Below are 20,316 nucleotides of genomic sequence, written 5' to 3'. Positions count from 1 at the left end.
GAGAAAAAAGTTCAATAGGATCGATGACCTGGTGCGACCACCTTGAAACTTCGATGTGTCATATTCGCAGTCTAAGTACCCGGGTACTGTTATGTAACTTACCTGCCTGAGATTGCGGAATTGGTATTTGAAAGTGTGCATGTCGTGCTCAGTGATCTTCGCAGCTGAAAGGCAAGAACTGCGTGCTTTTCTCACTGATGATATACACTTATCATTTTGTGCTTTTTAAAATTCTAAAATTTGTTAACTATATTTGAGATGTGTATGCTCTGGCTGATGTGCTAGCTACATTTCAAGGAAGGATTGAAGATTAACACTCTGAGTGCAAGTCCTCACGTAAATCTGCTTACCTCAGTGCAAAACTGTTGTCTCCGCCCACTTTATCCAGTACAGGTCATTTTCACCCAATGTGACCCTTCAGTGAGAGAACTTTCTGAACAAATGTGATGTCTCATACTTTCGTATTAATTTAGTTTAAAATTAATGTATGTGATCTCTCCTTGTTTTAAAAGAATGGACTTCCAAATAAAATGTCAGTACATTAAATTAGTAGTCGAGGGCTTCTGAATACGACCGCCGCTCCACGGCGAACTTAGAAATAGCAGCGCTGCCAAATGCAGGAAAGCATGAATACATATGCCGCCCCACAGTGAGAAACACAATTTTCAGCGCCGGAGTGAACACGTTAAGTCTCTGTGTACAATGAAAAGGAAGAGTGTTTTACGAGAATGCTGTAATATATCAAACAATTGTTTTTGTGTGATACAGTTGTAAACATGGTTACATACACAAAACCCCAGTTCGCATAAACCACAATGAAACGACATAAGTTTCATTTTTTCTGCTCCTTACTTCATTCCTCTTTCTGAGCACAAAGTACACGTTTTCTGGTGTTTTTACTGTCCTGACTGCAGTGGTACTCTCTCCAGAAAATTATTTCCAGCCAACCATGAAATTTCATCGCCACCTGGGGAAGGTAGTGTGTCACAAGCACATTTTGTTGTCACATCTTTGCAAACATAAAGAATGAATTGTCTGCTATAAACTTTCTTCTTCATAAAATATATGTGCCACACTAATGTCACTCTTCACTCTCGTTTCCGCTTGTTTATTCTCGTTAGCAGCGGTATAAACTGGATTCGTATTTTGGATATCATACGTGCCTTTCAGTTGTCATTTTCATTTACTAACCTAGTTCTTGTTCAAATCCACCCTCCTCCGTTTGCTGCTTGCAAATGCCTAGCAGTTTCTGAGGGCTCAGCAGCAGCTGCAGCAGCAGCAGCTGCAGCTGGTGTCACATTTTCACTCTACGCACGTGATTCTGAAATAATATCTAAGTTACGATTGAACATGAGCGCTTATGTAACGTCAGTAATGAAGTATCGAAAAATCCTGCCCCTTATGTTATTTTATCGTATACATTAGTCTAAAAAATATGTATACAACATAAAAAATTACAGAAACTTTCTTACCTGAGTCTGATAAACTGTTAGTAGGATCTTCATCCGTGTCATCAGCATCGAAACGATCGCTGAGATCGTCTTCAAATTCTTCGAGGATGCGAAGAGTCTCAGCATCAATGAGTAGACTACTGTTAAACATATTGCTTCAAGTCCACAACGTGCTAACAGTGGCGTCTAGCACTCAACTCATTAGTTTAATTGTTTCCATTATTGGTTTGTGTTTTCGTGAACCAAAGTGTTAGAAATGTGTACTAGAAGTACTTATGTGTCTTCTGATATCTGCTGGAGCCAAACATTGATCTCTAGAGTTAGCAATTGAATGGGAAGCGCTGCCCGTAACATAATGGGCATTGTACTTTTTTTCTACAGTGAGAAAATGTAATAACATGGACATAACACTCTAAATGTTAAGACTGTACCTTTCGTCGATAATGAGACTGCTAGAGACGGACCCTGCCTAGGAAGCTGGTGAAATTGATAAGAAAATCAGAACTGAACTTTTCAAAGAATTTATTCCGACATTTCCATATTTCTGAAAATCAGGCGTTTTGTTGAGGAATTGTAGAGAAATATCTATATCCACAAGAAATGCAAGCTCCAGCCCTAAATTACCAATAATATGAAATATTATATCCTCCTCAGTGGGATAGATATGGTGTATGCCAAATATATGAAAACGACACAGCCGTAATAAAAAAGAAAATTGGGTAATTACACAATGAGTAGTAAGCATGAAGATGACTTGAGTGGGCGAACTGTAAATAAACAAGTGATTATGAGCATACTGAATTGGATGGATCTGTAGTGTATGCAAAATATATGAACACGTCAACAGCAGACAGAGAACGAGGGAATCACAAAATTAGTTGGTAATTTGATTAATGGAGAAAGAAAATCTTTGTGTACAAACTTTGACCGAACATTTAAATATATACTTGCATCCATACTGATGTATCACCAAACAGATATTACCAAAAACTAGAATTACAAAACAATCTGAATGATAGAGCAAATGAGTTATTATGACGAAAGAAATATAATTTAAAAACGAAATTTGTGACAAGAACAACGAGTCTTGTCAGCAAATATCTGTAGCCAGAGGCTTGGAAGTGGCAATTCAATATTATTAAGAACACGAGATCACGAATATTGGCTTTCTCAGTGGGACGAGTTTGTTTACCAAATGTGCCAACTCACAACTATCAAAACGTTAAATGATTCGAAGAAAAGAAGTGGATACCAACCAATCAAAAGAAAAGGAAATTTAACTAGAATTGAAGAAATCATCGCCCAGAATTACGAGTAAAGCGCATTACCCTGACGGATAAAAATCGCACCGCCAAAAAATAATTAATGTAGAGTTACGAAATTTCGGTAATACATTTGTCTAGGTAACATATTTAAGTGATTAATATTGCGAGATCGCAGATTAATGTAAGCGAGAGATAAACCATTCCAAATGTGAGATTCTGGTACATTAGTAACCAGTGTAACCGCCAGAATGTTAAATGCAAGCATGCAAACGTGGATGCATTGTATTGTACAGGTGCCAGATGTCAAATTGTGGGACAGACTTCCGCTTGTTGCACTGGTTCGGTCAATACAGGGACGGTTAATGTTGTTTGTGGATGACTCTTGAGTTGCCATCCGACGATGTCCCATTTGTGCTCTATTGGCGACATATCTGGTGATCGAGCAGGCCAAGGCAACATGTCGACACGTTGCAGAGCATGTTGGGTTACAACAGCGGTATGTGGGGGACCGTTATCCTGTCGCAAAACACCCCCTGGAACTCTGTTCATGATTGGCAGCACAAGAAGTCGAATCACGGTACTGACGGACAAATTTTCAATCAGAGTGCTTGGGCCAACCACGAGAGTGCTCCTGCTATGATACGAAATTGCACCTCAGACCATAATTCCAGGTATAGGTACAACGCGTCTAGCACGCAGACAGGTTGGTTGCAGGACCTCCTTCCAACCAACCCAAGGCCATCAATGGCAACGAGGTAGAACCAGCTTTCATCAGAAAACACAACAGACTTTCACCCTGTCCTCGAATGAGCTCTCGTTTGACACTACTGTCGCCAGCCGTTGTGGCCGTGCGGTTCTAGGCGCTTCAGTTTGGAACCGCGTGACCGCTACGGTCGCAGGTTCGAATCCTGCCTCGGACATGGATGTGTGTGATGTTCTTAGGTTAGTTAGGTTTAAGTGCTTCTAAGTTCTAGGGGACTGATGACCTCAGAAGTTAAGTCCTATAGTGCTTAGAGCCATTTAAACCATTTCTTCTCACTGAATAACTGATGCAAACATGCAAATGACAGACACTCACAGCACTTTGGTTGGAGGGGTTTAACCCCTTTTGTCCTTTTAGGAAAACAACTACCTGTGTTGCTCTCATCGTTGAAACCACTATAGGAAAAAGTTTCCTCGCCTCGTTGTCGCTGTGTTCATTATCACTATCGCTGCCAGTCATCGCCGTCAACCATCGTCCTTGCCACCAGTCATCGCCATCGTTGCTGGTGACCATCCCTCGTCATCTTCGCTGTCAGTCATCGCCTTCACCGACCAGTCACTGAGTTCACCACTGCTTCATCGCCTGCTTGCCCTCATTCTACGACGTACCGATCCAGGCCTACAACGTCCACACTCGTCTACTCGTATCTATACTCCATTGCCACCTACACTCACATCTTTTCGCCCTACTCACTATTCCCATCTTTTCACCGCACTTTTACCACCTCCCATTTCACTGCATCCTCAACCTTAGTTGACTCCTCTGTTGCAAGTAACATAACTCCAGCGTTTGCTGCAGCTCCATCTTCCTTGAAACACCTTCTTCAGAATGTAACTTACATATACCATCGTAAATACGAAGTAGAACCTTTCCAGTCCCAGTCCCAAGCCCAAGCATACCATTACTACAAACGCCTCATCTACAGTGACCGTTTAACTCCCGACTGCAAAACCTGACCCACATACCTTCATTGCAGAGCCATCGACCTGTACCTACACTGTCCTGACCTTCAGTGCGTAACTCTTTGTAGCACTTGCAGACAATCACATCCCACATACTCCTATAATCGCACAGCGCAATCCCCAGCAACAAAATCTGAATTGACCGTCCATATCCGGGCTGTCGACAAGCCACTTCATCCAAACATCTCCCTGTGCGCAGCTTCCACTGCTGAAGACTTCATCCGCTTCATTATCATTGTACTTTAAAATATTCACCCATTTGAGTGTCCATGTTTCCGACCTGAAGTCACACTGGATGCCCGTTCCGTGTTAGATTTAAGTGACACTGCCGCATAGTCTCAAAACGACTGCTACTTCATATTTTCCCGACTATACTTCCTCTCCTAACACTTTCCCACTAACATTATGCAGAACATCAAACCCCACAGTATCCATCCCCACACCACAGCATAGCTAGATTCCTCCCATCACCACAACCCCCATCAACAACTCTCAACATCCTTTTACCTTAATCTGTCACTCCAATGTCAGCTCCCTGTCCTCTTCCTTCGTCCTCTCTCCACCATTATCTCACCACACCTACCCATTAGCTGGAACTGTTTATTAAGAAAGGAAGATCAGCATCATCGCCTCCATACAACGTCAACTTCGTCAGTTTATCACTATCCTGTTCTTAATAACGTCACAGTTTTCTCACCTTCCATGTGCTTTCATTTTTTTATTATCACTTTCATCTTTCGCAAACTGTAGGCTGAAGAGCGGCAACATCGCTGCTGCCAGAACGCCCTCACGTCTGAGAATGAAAATGCAACACAAAAGAAGAACACTTTGCAGAGCATTTGGTTCCAAAATGCAATCTTGACCTAAGATGTACCCGTGCCATTCAGGCAGGCCATGAATTACATAGATCTGTTGCCATGTTTTCTTGTTACGCCACCTTCGATTTGTACTGCTGACTAAGCGGATGTAGCGCTCGTCCTTTGCTGTAACTGGGTGGGTTCCTTACTATACCCTGCGAAGACGTTGATCGGCAACCGTGACTGGCACATTGGTCCACAATGGCTGCTATCCAGGATGGCAACGTAGTCTGTTCCACACTTTCTTACTGTATGTTGATGATCTACTATTTTCTTTGAATCAGGAGGTGGAGTTTGTCCCGTCTGCAAGGGGTGCAAGCATTCTTGTGAAGCCAAGCGTAGAAGCACGAATAGAGAACGTAGTTAATGATGTTTGTGAGGAAGTCACTGATTGATTTTACACAATTGGATTAACTTTAAACTTTAAATAGTCACACCTCATTAAGTTTTGTGCTGTCAGACATATCCTTCCATTAACCTAGAATACTAGCAATAAATAATAAATATGGTGGAATGTTTTAAGTTCTCAGCCGCGAATATTAATGGAAACTTAATCTGCTAAAACCATATAGTAGTCCTGGTAAAAGTTTACGTTCGTCAGCTTTTGCCAAAGGAATAATTTCGAACATTGTATATGTAGAAGTAAATAAATTAACTTTGTTTGGATATTTTCGTTCACTAATGTCTTATGGGAAAATATTCTCTGATAACTCCTCACTTAGGCAAAAGTACTCACTGTCCAAAAGAAAGTCACCAAAATTATGTCTCAGGTTAATACGAGTATACATACATCATCCAGGTATCTCTTTCAGCTGCTGGGAATACTAACCACAGTCTAATAGTTCATTCGTTTACATGAATTTGTTATCAACAATCCATCCGAGTTTGAGAGTAATAGAGGCATTCCCCAATACAATACTACATGGAAAATTATCTGCTTTACTCTTTAATGAGTCTAAATTTACCTCAAATAACGGTAATGTGCGGAGCTGTTAAACATTTTGACCATCTGCACATGGAAATAAACTATCTGACAGATAGCAGATGTGTATTACAAATGTAAATTAAAGATGTTCCTTCTTAACAGCTTCTTCTACACAATAGATAAATTCTTTAATATAAATCAGTAATAAAAAAGTAAATGGTTAGCATGTAGTAATTTTTTTTCATCTTGTTATGCGGTCTATGTTGGTTTTGTTGACACGTTTCACGTTATAGCATGTATCGTGAATATGCGCTATGTAGCAGGTAACTAACTACTAGAGTGTGAAGTTTATTAGCGGCATCCACTAAGTATCCACCTACCGCTTCTTTTATCTCGCCCAAGTAATGAATGCGAGTAAACATGCAAATGAGTGATGTAGCACAGTGGATAAACATACTACTTTATATTTTCCTTTGTTTCCTTGAAGTGGTTAAGACGAATACGTCTCTTTGAAAATACGCCTGCGACGTGACAACTGTATAAACAGGAAACGGCAGTACATGTACTGTTGCTAAAACATCATGCAAGTTGTCCCCTGGTGTAGGCTTCCTGTAAAGTTGCTGATATGTAGTTCTATTATTATCTCCATGTAGTCAAACACTCAAAACAATTTTATTTAACCTGCAACGGTATTCAGAGGTTTTTAATCCTGTAACATATTACGAGACAATAAATGTCAATGTCTGAGCCAATCCGCGAAACTATATTTCTCCCATCAAAGGTGGGAGTTCTGGCGGCCAATATGTCAGTTATACGCCATTTGAGCAACAACCTACAGACCAGAAAGATTTGTATTGATTTGACACGCCTTGGTAAGCTTAAATTGTGGAAACCGAAATGTGCCAGATGTGTAGATATGTATAACGGACGCTGAAAGACACCTTAATGAAAATTTTATGGATTTATTTTTGAACTAAATGAATATTTAAAACTTCCCGCTAGGCTAAAAATGTGTGCTACTGATTGTGCGCTGTTTGGAAACGCACACTATGCTACAGAGTAAAACATTCATACTGGAGCCTGTCACCTAGGATGTGGAAAAGCCATTTCTCCACAATATCTTTTGTTCCGTGTGAGTACCAAAGTTATGCAAAAGAGCTTCCGTAAAACAAAATTGTTAGGGCTTTCGTGGCCACTTGTTGACAAACTGCCTGTTGGCTTGTGTCTCGGATTCTTCGATCGACGTTCGTCTGATGGTTTTTCTGTCGTTTCATAAGACCGAGTAGCTGGCATTGTTTCACCCTCCATTGCTGGTGGTGGACTTGGAGCCGAGCTCTCGTCCGCAGATTAAATGTACCTGGCGCGCCAACATCCAAGGGCTTCTCAGCGGTCATATCCGGTGTTCTCTTGCTACCTGCGACGGTCGTTCGCAGCAGCACAGGAAGCCAGGATCCGTTTACTTTGAGACTTTCTTCTTTCTTGTTGAAGCTGTTCTCGTGTTTGTGTGTTTCTATAGCTTCTCTGAACAGCCAGCCACTCGTGTTGGCGAAACTTCAGAAAAATAATCAGACGAACGTCGGCCGAAGAACCGAGACAGAAACCAACAGGCAGTTTGTCAGCTTCCGTAAAGTTTGGAAGGTAGGAGAGAGATCGTACCGGAGGTAAAGCTGTGATGCACGTCCCGAATCATGCCTATGTTGCTCAGCAGGTGCGAACATTAGTGCGAAAGTTAAGGTCTGGTTTCTATTTCCGAGCTGGCACACAGTTTTAATATACGAGGAAGTTTCAAAATAGTGCACACCCTACTCCAAATTAAAGGATTCATTGTACCAACTGAACATTTTACAGACAACTCAGTATCGTATTAATACTATGCCGCAGTGAGTTATAAATGTGGATTAATATGCAGTACATTATTACGACAAACGAAATGTATTTTACATTAGTGGCTCATCAACAATGTTTATTTATTATAGTGAGTGTTATTTTTTGTTGCTTCTAGGATGCATATGGTACAATTATTGTAGTTCATACAAATTAATTATCAAGAAATTTAAATCACAATCAGCATTAGCGTTACTAATTTCAAATAATTGAACACTGAAAATTTATCTCTATTTCGTATCTACGTCTACATCTACATTTATACTCCGCAAGCCCCCCATGGTGTGTGGCGGAGGGCACTTTACGTGGCACTGTCATTACCTCCCTTTCCTGTTCCAGTCGCGTATGGTTCGCGGGAAGAACGACTGTCCGAAAGCCTCCGTGCGCGCTCTAATCTCTCTAATTTTACATTCGTGATCTCCTCGGGAGGTATAAGTAGGGGGAAGCAATATATTCGATACCTCATCCAGAAACGCACCCTCTCGAAACCTGGCGAGCAAGCTACACCGCGATGCAGAGCGCCTCTCTTGCAGAGTCTGCCACTTCAGTTTGTCAAACATCTCCGTAACGCTATCACGGTTACCAAATAACCCTGTGACAAAACGCGCCGCTCTTCTTTGGATCTTCTCTATCTCCTCCATCAACCCGATCTGGTACGGATCCCACACTGGTGAGCAATACTCAAGTATAGGTCGAGCGAGTGTTTTGTAAGCCACCTCCTTTGTTGATGGACTACATTTTCTAAGGACTCTCCCAATGAATCTCAACCTGGTACCCGCCTTACCAACAATTAATTTTATATGATCGTTCCACTTCAAATCGTTCCGCACGCATACTCCCAGATATTTTACAGAAGTAACTGCTACCAGTGTTTGTTCCGCTATCATATAATCATACAATAAAGGATCCTTCTTTCTATGTATTCGCAATACATTACATTTGTCTATGTTAAGGGTCAGTGGCCACTCCCTGCACCAAGTGCCTATCCACTGCAGATCTTCCTGCATTTCGCTACAATTTTCTAATGCTGCAACTTCTCTGTATACTACAGCATCATCCGCGAAAAGCCGCATGGGACTTCCGACACTATCTACTAGGTCATTTATATATATTGTGAAAAGCAATGGTCCCATAACACTCCCCTGTGGCACGCCAGAGGTTACTTTAACGTCTGTAGACGTCTCTCCATTGATAACAACATGCTGTGTTCTGTTTGCTAAAAACTCTTCAATCCAGCCACACAGCTGGTCTGATATTCCGTAGGCTCTTACTTTGTTTATCAGGCGACAGTGCGGAACTGTATCGAACGCCTTCCGGAAGTCAAGAAAAATAGCATCTACCTGGGAGCCTGTATCTAATATTTTCTGGGCCTCATGAACAAATAAAGCGAGTTGGGTCTCACACGATCGCTGTTTCCGGAATCCATGTTGATTCCTACATAGTAGATTCTGGGTTTCCAAAAACGACATGATACTCGAGCAAAAAACATGCTCTAAAATTCTACAACAGATCGACGTCAGAGATATAGGTCTATAGTTTTGCGCATCTGCTCGACGACCCTTCTTGAAGACTGGGACTACCTGTGCTCTTTTCCAATCATTTGGAACCTTCCGTTCCTCTAGAGACTTGCGGTACACGGTTGTTAGAAGGGGGGCAAGTTCTTTCGCGTACTCTGTGTAGAATCGAATTGGTATCCCGTCAGGTCAGGTCAGGTGAGGTCAGGTCAGGTCCAGTGGAGCTTACCTTTATTCTCTGTTTTTGGACTGATTAAGAATTCATTCTAGTTAATGCAGACTTACACAAAGTGAAAGGATAGCCGCTGTTTTTCACATGTGGGCTCTGGCGATTATCCAGAGACGAAGCTGAGAAAGTTAGAAAGTATAATGTTCCTTTCTTACATGAAGTATAGAGAATTGAAAATGTAACACATGTTCTGTTAAACAAAGATAAACCTTAATAAATCATTCACATCTGATGGCCATACAGATTTTGATACGCACGAAAAGTAATGGAGTACCGAAAACCGTAAATTTTTTTTTGGTGACAAATTACGTGGGGGTGAACCATTTCTGTTCGCACACTTACATGGGGTATTCCGAGCCAAAATGCTAGTTTTGAAATTTTTGAGAGTATAAATTACTGGTCTGTTAAGAATACTAAAACTTTAGATTATTTGATTTTGTGATATGTAGAAGTTGATATGGATAGAAAGACATGTTGTCCCATGAGTTAGTTTGCAGTTTCTTCATTCTCCTCGTCAGGATATCGTGAATCGGGAGCAGAAAGGGAAGCTTCTAAGTTACGCATAAAATTATTTTAGCCGTATTCTATATTATTATCTCTTTCGTGTCGAAGAAGGTAGAAGGCTATGTGAAATTTTTCGATGAGCTCGAATGAAAATTCGTTACCACCACGGATAAACCCATCTCCCATTGTGAGCTTAGCCCCGTCACCACATCAGGATTTTTGGCGTAGCAGATTCTCTTTCTTACGTTTGCGCGTATTAGAGTAATATCTCAGATTTTGATAGAGCATGAAAATTTTTATCTATTATCAGTAACACAGATGTCACTCTGCTTAATCCCCCTTCAGACTTCAAAACTAACAGACGTTCCCATAAAAAAATGGTTTCTGACCAAAATGTCTTCTATTTATACTACATCCACGGTGTTCAGCAGTCTTCTGAATCGGAAGGGCAATTTTATGAATAATGGTTCCAAAAAAAAGAAAGCGAAATACTTTATCCTAACATCGATTAAAGTACAGGCATTGTGACTCCCAATGAGTTGTCGTACAGCAGAGAAGCAAACTGAAAACTTTTCTACTGGATGAAATATGGAAATTCAAATAACTTTTTAACTGAAAGTGATACGGCTTTCAATGCTTTCGTGACTAGTGTTTTGCCAAACTCCTTCTGCGATTCCATCTTCAGACAGTTTTCATATGAAATGTATTTACATCTGAAGCGAAAGACTCAAATATTTCATTGATTCCAAGTTACGGATTAACACACGGACTATGTGCGAATCGCTATTTTCGAACTACGTATGCCAACCATATCACAGTTCACAGGATTTCTTGCCTGGCATCATTGATCAGTTATAAAAAAAATTATTCCTAAAACCATTTCTTTTGCATCTGAGAGCACTTTTGCCTTCAGTACATAAAAATACGTCTCAAAAGGAAACGTTAGTAACTAGACCTCATGTTTTAGAGAGACAAAAAGCACTTGCAGTGTGTCAGCCCCAGAAACGGATCCCGCACCGAAATTTGTTCCATAATTATGACAGTACGCAATCGTGACCTTCTGGATGTACAACTTTAAACTCGCGCGCACCAGTTTGTTACTCCCTCCATCCCACAGGAGTCGCCCAATGCCCAGGCGCGAAGAACTCTACAGAGAAGTGACGACCAGAGCTCTCCTATTAGCGTGATGTTGAAGACGAGGGACGAGAAGGGGACTAGTGGACATTTTTGCCCACTGTGGTTTCAAATATTGTTCGAGAACAGTCATGTTATTCTAGTGAAAATTAGTGTACCTAATATATCAGCCTCACGCTCATATGCGTCGAATGTTATTTTAGCAATAGGCTGATATTATGTAGTTACATATACGCCTCAGAATCAATATTAATAAACCCTAGACTGATGATCTCAGAAGTTAAGTCCAATAGTGCTCAGAGCCAATAAACCCTAAGTAAGTGAAGAATAATTATGAAGTGAAGTTAAGGATTTTCGAATTACAATTTAGTCATGCCAGCCACCTTAAAGAATAGCGCATCTCCTGCAAATGCACTTCACCTCAAGAGTGTCAGCTTTAAATTTCAAAGAAAACAATGTACAACAGCGATTTAAATAATAAAATAGCGCTATACTACTTCGTCAAGGACACACCAATTCATTTACACTGCATTTGTGAATCACAACATAAAAATTTACAAAACAAAGAGGTATCAGGCTTCAGCTACAGGTTAGAAACCGCGCACTTTGTCACAATGAACAAAGCATGTTACCATTGCCAAAACAGTATTTCACTCCATTGTTGAGTACGTCGTGTTCTATCCTTAGACACTAGGCTTGATATCTTGCAAGTGTGCTTCTTTCTCCTGAAATTGTGAGGTGCCGTTTATCATGTTTCCTCATCAGTATTAGTAAACTGACGCTGTGAACTCTGTTTTGTCTCCAGTTGCTCTTGTATACCGTCATCATAAATTTACATTTGGGGCTAATTCTGTATTTTTGCTGTAGATGGTTCATAAGTCCACGGTCTTGTGCAAAGGTATTAAACTTGCATCAAAGCGTTTCTGTTAATGTTTGACCTGTTTCCAATTCCACAGCGAAGGTTAACCTAAAGCCATTCAGACTATACTGTCCATTACCAGACGGGGAATATATCACATCGACATATTTATTTTTACTTTTAATTTTTTTAAAATTTTGTCGTACTGATGATACAGCTATCTGCGTACTACATGGTTTCTTTATTTACTGTCGTATTACAAGGTTTGCTTTACATGGTTATACTGCAATATTTGTTTAAATAAATGAATTACATATACGCAAATTTGGAAATAAAAGATAATTAATAGCTGTTGGTGCAATCACTTGGCTTTTAGTAAAATGTTCACCAGTTCAGTTTCGTGGGTGTCGTACCGCTTGCAGGAAGAAAAAAAAAAGGTTTAAATCTGCAACCGATGCACAATCACATTCATAATATAGGGCTTCAGTATCCATGGTTGGATTCAGATGCATGAGAAATATATCATGGTTCAATCTCGTACTTAATAGCGAAGCTGGGTTACTCATAACTCAAACCAGAATTTTCGGAGAATATATACGTCTATTGCCACTCAAATATTTTTAATCATTCCACTTGATCTCACACTCTTGACAGATTAATATTTTTAATGACGCCTTTCGTTTCACTTAACGATGGTTAAAAATCTTATGTTTGTCAATTTCTTGTCGGCTCTTTTGTGTGTCTCTAATTATGCGTTTTAATATTACTGCTTAGTGTCACCTTACACACACAATTCTTGCTTGCTAGTAAAATGTACTATTTGTACCTTCTTGCTTGGCATCCAGGTTAAATTTATGGGCTCTCTCCATCGCACTGAATGACTGCAAATATTAGAGGACACTCGTGCTACCTGATACAACCAAAAGTTCCTTACGAAGATTGATCCTATATGTAAATGGAGCCCTATATTTTGACAGAAAGTACCATAACCTACATTGTTTGTATCCTGGTACATTGTCATGCCACTGTACATTTTGTAGAAGTCTTTCTTTTATTTCGTATTTGTATTTCTATACAAGTTACCACTCTGACTACTTAGCAGGTAGGCACCGTTAAGCGGGAAATCAGCGTATTGTACAGATACTAGAAAATCTGATATCAGGGTGTAGTTAGAATATGAAGTATCATGAGTGACAGCGATACCGAGGGCTATTCAGAAAGTAAGGAACGTTAGGTCGCCAAATGGAAACCACAGTGAAAATCAGAATTGTTTTATTTGGAACAGTTAGCTACAACTTCCAGCAACTAATCTCTATAGTCGCCGATCTGACTTAGACGTTTGTCGTAGCGTTGTACCAACTTTCCCATAGCCTCGTTATCGAAGGCAGCCGCCAGTGCTTTTTGCCAATTCTCAGCGCTGGCCTACAGCTCGTTGTCTGTGCCAAAATGTCTTCATAGCCGGCGGTTCATGTGAGCAGAGATAAAACTCAGAGGGAGACAATTACGGCCTGTATTGTGGGTAATTAAACATTTCCAACTGAAAACAATGCAGGAGCATCTTCATTGTCACTGTAGAATGCGGCTGAGAATTGTCTTGAAGAAGAAAACGCACGACAGTTACTTAATGTTGGCTGCATAGCTTCAGGCAAAATTTCTCACCAGGCCCTCGTACTTGACGGGAGACATTACTGTTCTAGGTATTTTTATGTGCTCCCTGTGTGCACAGAACTAAAACGAACGACGTAGCGTGATCGACGGGCTTACTAGAGACACTGACCAACACACCTGTGCAAAGCTTCATCGGATTTTCACTATGGTTTTCATTTCGCGATCGAGCGTTCCTTACTTTCCGAATAATCCTAGTATATGTCTATCTTTCGTTTGAAACTGAAGTGAATTGTAATTGTTACGTCCACTCCCGGAGAGATATCCAATTTTTTAGAAAGACAAATGCGTTTTGTTCGGTTACTACCCTGGAAAGACTTTTTATACACGCATGAACCTTCTAAATATCGGCAGCGTTATTGTTGTTTCTAACATCGAGTCATTTGCTGACGTGGAAGTCATTGCACTAACGAAGACTTCTGAACTGAAGTTATGTAAGTGTTTGTCCACGTCATAATATGCTGTTAGAATGTATTGTAGAACATAGCCTCTCTCTACTAACACGTATAAACAACCGGGAATCGGCTCCTCGTCATATTTGTGTCAGATATCTTAACATTTTCATTCTCTTTTCGACTGCTTCACTAAAATAGTTAATTGTCAGGTTTCCAAACTATTCACCAAACTGCAACCCTTGTCTTTGTATCATGTATTGTCGATTTCCAGAATATAAAGGGACAGTGATTTATCGTACATTTTAGAAGCAGTAATTTTGAATTGCAATCTAACGAGCCACAGATCGCTGTTCACAATAGAGCACTTTTGTCAGTTTTCTTACTTACTGGTATTTCGTGACATTAAAGCTTTCCATTCTTTCGTATGTATTATAACGAGGTCAACTGAGTACCTGTGGCATCAGTCTAATGGATCTGCTTTCGTTATGTAACCAGGTAATTACCTCTGAGCCGTACCCATGTGGCCCACTTGGCAAGTTTACGTACCTTATGTTCCTAAGTGTACACCACACTGACGGTACATCTATAGCTTAATGGCACACAATTTTACAATACTGATGGACTGTTAAACTTGTGGAATACATTTAATAACAATAAATTCCATCAGTCAGTCTTCTGCTATTAAAGTTTCCTCTTAAATAAGATGTTATGGACCTGTCTCTAACGCGACTGGATCATTGTCAAGGTTAAATCAAGGACTCGCTTGTAAACAGTGGTAAGGTACAGTCAATGAGAAACAGATTCACTGCATGTAAAACATGGAACGTGATGTGCTTTATTCATATTAGTTGATAGTTCCACGATAAACTGAGAGACGGCAGCTTTACTTCTAATTTCAGGATCTCACTAATGACAGCTTTGTCAAGACGCGTGTATGTAAACAGTAGTAAGTGTAAAAACATGGTTGCCAGTGGCAATAACGTGGTCAGCGTTCTTGTTAGAAAAGTGCTTTTAGGGACGAGTTTTTACAGATTCTTGGATGGTGTAGCTACATAACTAAGGCTCATATAAAGATCCTTAGTGTGATCCTGAATGCAAACCCGCTTCGAAAGTTGCTAATCGGGTAAACGTAAATAGTTATTTAAGCAAGTAAACAATTTTGTGTCCCTTACTATATTTTACACGAACTTACGTGACAGTGTGGGGGTCATCCTTAATATTGTTTGCGTGCTATAGTAAGACGTCAATAATATTAAGTTTAAATTGTGCTGAATCATTGATTTATTACTGAGGTCCTTATACTTTATTACTGCAAAACTTGGTAATACAGATCTTAGTATCATACAATGAAAGAATTCCTACCTTTTAAAATTGTATTTTTGAGATGTTTAACAGTATTGTCTCGTTGGAAGTGTTTAAAAGTTCTTTTGTCGGAACTATCTTTTGGTAACGTGAGTAGATTGTAGCATAATTAACTGCTTTATACTTTATAATGCGTGAGTATTTGCGATAACGATAAATTTCTGTGTCGTCATTTGCTTTTACTCATTGTGAGAGCACTAGTGAATGGGTCAACATGTACACGTGCGGCGAGCTGTATTTAGCTCACATAGGTTTTGTTGAAGTGTACCCTATTTGGTTGCGCACTAGGTCGTAAATATTACCGTCGCGGGACACATTGGTCGGTTAGCCGCAGTTTGTGCAGAAGATAAATCCAAACCATATATCTGTTGTTTCATTCTATTCATGCAAATGAAGCGGATTTATATCGTTGTGTTTCTCGTTTTCTACAGCGAGCAATAAATTACAGTGGAATACAAGGAAATATTACAAGTACATTAACTAATCGTGGTACTAATAATACTGTTTTAGGAGAGCTTGTGCAGATGTGCTGCGCAAAAAACTTCTTTTCAAGGGTATTTGGTGCTTCAGATATACTCGGAGAAAATATGTATTCCACTAATCGCCTATCATAAACAATTATCCTGTAGACACAGCCTGCCAAAAATGTTGCCGGCCGTTGTGGCCGTGCTGTTCTAGTCGCATCAGTCTGGAACCGCGCGACCGCTACGGTCGTAGGTTCGAATCCTGCCTCGGGCATGGATGTGTGTGATGTCCTTAGGTTAGTTAGGTTTAAGTAGTTCTAAGTTCTAGGGGACTGATGACCACAGTTGTTAAGTACCATAGTGCTCAGAGCCATTTGAACCATTTTTGAGCCAAAAATGTGAAGCACCCGGGAGTGGAAGACTAAACGAAATGAAGCGTCGTGGCTTGAGAGGGTGTGTTATGTTATTTCATTCATTACAAATTTGCACAGAAGTGGGTGGTACGACCCCATTTATCGGTGTTACGTTGCAGCCCCTTGGTCTGTGTTCATGCATTGATTCGGTTGAGAAGAGTGTCATAAAGCCATTATATCCGCGCCTGAGGCAAGATGGCTCATAGCTGTTGTCACTGGTCCCTGATATTCTGGATACTGGCACTGCACAGTGTTGACGTCCGAGGTGGTCGCACACATGTTCTATAGGGGACAAATCTGGTGATCTTGTTGCCCAGAGAGTATCTTAGTATCACGCAGACCGTTCACAGAGACACGTACCATATGTCGAAGAGTATTTTTCTGATGAAAAATGCCACCGCGACACTGTCTCGTGTAATTCATGAGGACACAGGATACCACGACGCATTGCTATGACGTTACATCTACATCTACATTTATACTCCGCAAGCCACCCAACGGTGTGTGGCGGAGGGCACTTTACGTGCCACTGTCAGTACCTTCCTTTCCTGTTCCACTCGCGTATGGTTCGCCGGGAGAACGACTGTCTGAAAGCCTCCGTGCGCGCTCGAATCTCTCTAATTTTGCATTCGTGATCTCCTCGGGAGGGATAAGTAGGGGGAAACAATATATTCGATACCTCATCCAGAAACGCATCCTCTCGAAACCTGGACCACAAGCTACACCGCGATGCAGAGCGCCTCTCTTGCAGAGTCTGCCACTTGAGTTTGCTAAACATCTCCGTAACGCTATCACGCTTACTAAATAATCCTGTGACGAAACGCGCCGCTCTTCTTTGGATCTTCTCTATCTCCTTTGTCAACGCGACCTGGTACGGATCCCACACTGATGAGCAATACTCAAGTATAGGTCGAACGAGTGTTTTGTAAGCCACCTCCTTTGTTGATGGACTACATTTTCTAAGGACTCTCCCAACGAATCTCAACCTGGCACCCACCTTACCAACAATTAATTGCCGGCCGCGGTGGTCTAGCGGTTCTAGGCGCGCAGTCCGGAATCGCGCGACTGCTACGGTCGCAGGGGTTCGAATCCTGCCTCGGGCATGGATGTGTGTGATGTGCTTAGGTTAGTTAGGTTTAAGTAGTTCTAAGTTCTAGGGAACTGATGACCACAGATGTTAAGTCCCATAGTGCTGAGAGCCATTTGAATTTGAACAATTAATTTTATATGATCATTGCACTTCAAATCCCGTACGCATACTCCCAGATATTTTACAGAAGTAGCTGCTACCAGTGATTGTTCCGCTATCATATAATCATACAATAAGGGATCCTTCTTTCTATGTATTCGCAATACATTACATTTGTCTATGTCAAAGGTCAGTTACCACTCCCAGCACAAAGTACCTATCCGCTGCAGATCTTCCTGTATTTCGCTGCAATTTTCTAATGAAACGTTAGAGTTACCTCAGTCATTACTAGCCCTGAACACAGTACCATGACATTTATTGCAAGTCTATGCTTACCACCGAGCGAGGTGGCGCAGTGGTTAGACACTGGACTCGCATTCGGGAGGACGACGGTTCAATCCCGCGTCCGGCCATCCTGATTTAGGTTTTCCGTGATTTCCCTAAATCACTCCAGGCAAATGCCGGGATGGTTCCTCTGAAAGGGCACGGCCGACTTCCTTCCCCATCCTTCCCTAATCCGATGAGACCGATGACCACGCTGTCTGGTCTCCTTCCCCAAAACCAACCAACCTATGCTTACCAGTTACGCCATCACTCCAAATATAGCCGTTTGTGATGTGGTGTTAATGGCATCCTACGCCTGGGAAGGTAATTCCCTAGTCCATCTGCTGCTAGTCTTCAGCTATTAGTGTGGGATAACACAGAATCTTGAAGGGAGTCCATAACTTGTTCTAGATGTAAAGGAACCACGTTGTGCTTCGAATGCCGCATAGATCTGGGCATTACAATTCGACCAGCCAGCCAAATATAAAACCCGCAGTGAAACCCCCTTTCAAACCCTGTCAGGTGATGATAATGCTGTGTAACATGGGTACACGACATCTCCGTGTCCTTCGCAGTAACCACTCAACATGTGACGCTGCTCACACCTCTTATAATTCCTAGCACGTCTGGTAGTAACACTAAACACGAACAACACTAACGCACCCTGGTGGCAGTTTTACTTGTCACTGAGAATTGCATCTATAATCGTTTACACTATCGCTAATTAATTTCAACAAATGAAGGAACTGACATCTAGTTCCCAGTAGGTACCGTGTAACATAATGGCCACGGTTGAATACGTACAAAATTGGAAAAGATGCCGGACTTGCGTTTTTGTTTTAATCTACATGCACTGTTATCCATATGAGCCTTGTGTTCACACCTATTACTTACCTGAAATAGTATGTCTGTTTACTTGTATGACAAATGAATGTCAATTACATACTGCACTCTTTGTTCCTAGTAGTGTTGTGATGCCCGCACTGTACCTCAAACGGCAGTACGATACATACTATATGGTTACAGCACTTCAGTTCCTTAGTCACAGTTGATAGTGTGCAAATTGTTAATATAGCGCCAAAAGTGCAGATATTCAGATGGTTCAAATGGATCTGAGCACTAAGGGACTTAACATCTATGGTCATCAGTCCCCTAGAACCTAGAACTACTTAAACCTAACTAACGTAAGGACATCACACAACACCCAGTCATCACGAGGCAGAGAAAATCCCTGACCCGGGAACCCGGGCGCGGGAAGCGAGAACGCTATCGCACGACCACGAGCTGCGGACGCAGATATTCAGAGAGAAACGTGCTGTAATTGTAGCATTCAGACAAGCAGATTTATCTATGACCCAAATTCGGAAACAATGTGGTGCGTCTGTAGGAGGAGTGCAATGCATCCTTCACAGCCACAAAACAACAGGTAGCAATAAGGACCTACCACGACCAAGGCGACTTCGTTAAACAACTAAAAGTGATGAAAAATTCATCAGAATTAGTATTAAAAGAAATTGGTTCTAAACTCCAGAACGAATTCGCGCACAACTGATAGTAGTGAACACACATGTCGCAACAGTAAAAGGGAGTCAGATTGATGCCTGCTAGAAAGCATGTATGTCAACGATGAAATCCTCTGTGAGTTCCGTAAATAAAAATAAAAGACTCGAAAGGTTGAGGAAACATTGTAAATGGACACATGAAGAGTGGAAGAAAATGTTATTCGAGATGAATCGAAATTGGTGATTTTTGGTATCAGAAGGAGGGAAGCCGGTCGGAGTGGCCGTGCGGTTCTGGGCGCTACAGTCTGGAGTCGAGCGACCGCTACGGTCGCAGGTTCGAATCCTGCCTCGGGCATGGATGTGTGTGATGTCCTTAGGTTAGTTAGGTTTAATTAGTTCCAACTTCTAGGCGACTGATGACTTCAGAAGTTAAGTCGCATAGTGCTCAGAGCCATTTGAACCAAGGAGGGCACTTGTTTATCAGTCTGAAGGAGGAAGTGTGGCCAACCAGTCAATTTTACCTACATTTATGGTGTGATGAATGTTAGTTTTACAGGAGATAGAGCTGGCGACATTGTAAAAATACAACAGTTCAAAAATGGCTCTGAGCACTATGGGACTTAACATCTGTGGTCATGAGTCCCCTAGAACTTAG

Source organism: Schistocerca americana, chromosome X (assembly GCF_021461395.2).
Source record: "Schistocerca americana isolate TAMUIC-IGC-003095 chromosome X, iqSchAmer2.1, whole genome shotgun sequence".
NCBI lineage: Eukaryota > Metazoa > Arthropoda > Insecta > Orthoptera > Acrididae > Schistocerca > Schistocerca americana.
Note: the sequence above shows the minus strand (reverse complement) of the source record.